Here is a 683-nt window from a genome sequence, read left to right on the forward strand (position 1 = left end):
GTTTACCGTTGTTACGATCATTATGATATGTTTATTGATCATTTTGGGGCAGTGGCTTTGGAGGGAGGCCTGGAGCGACGGACTGTCAGTGTTGCCGACTTGGCGACTTTCTCTTTGGATTTAAAGACTTTTGGATGTAGTTAGCAACTAGTGCTGCTAGCTACTTTCATTGGAAAAGATTTGTCTTGCTAGTTTCTCAAGATCGCCCACCCTGCCTTTAAGCTGGGCGGCTCAAGGGATACCAATGAGGGTAGGTCAGTCCATCGGTCCACCACATATCCGTCAAGTATTAGATGGTTTGCTTTGACATTTTGTACAGACATTCAGAGTCCCCAGAGGATGACTTCATCCTCTGATTGTGAGTAAAATACCTCAACAACTACTGGTTAACTTATCATAGGGGTGACCCCGAATATTCAGCGATTTGATCTAAGAGGCCTTATTTAGACACATTTAGTACACGGTACACACGCATGAGTGTGCACATGATCGGGATGATACAAGCAGTGGGCAACTGAGGGGTCTGAAAAGCCAATGCGGAAGTGCCTTAATCTTGCATTCTTTCTAACAGCCAGCAGGGTTCGACTCCTCTGGTTACTAAAAGAAGTCTGATTGTATAGAAGTCTCGGATAAAATTAGCCTACTTCTCACTTGATTTATTACCTCAGTAAACATTGTCAACA

The sequence above is a fragment of the Sebastes umbrosus genome, chromosome 5, assembly GCF_015220745.1.
Source record: "Sebastes umbrosus isolate fSebUmb1 chromosome 5, fSebUmb1.pri, whole genome shotgun sequence".
NCBI lineage: Eukaryota > Metazoa > Chordata > Actinopteri > Perciformes > Sebastidae > Sebastes > Sebastes umbrosus.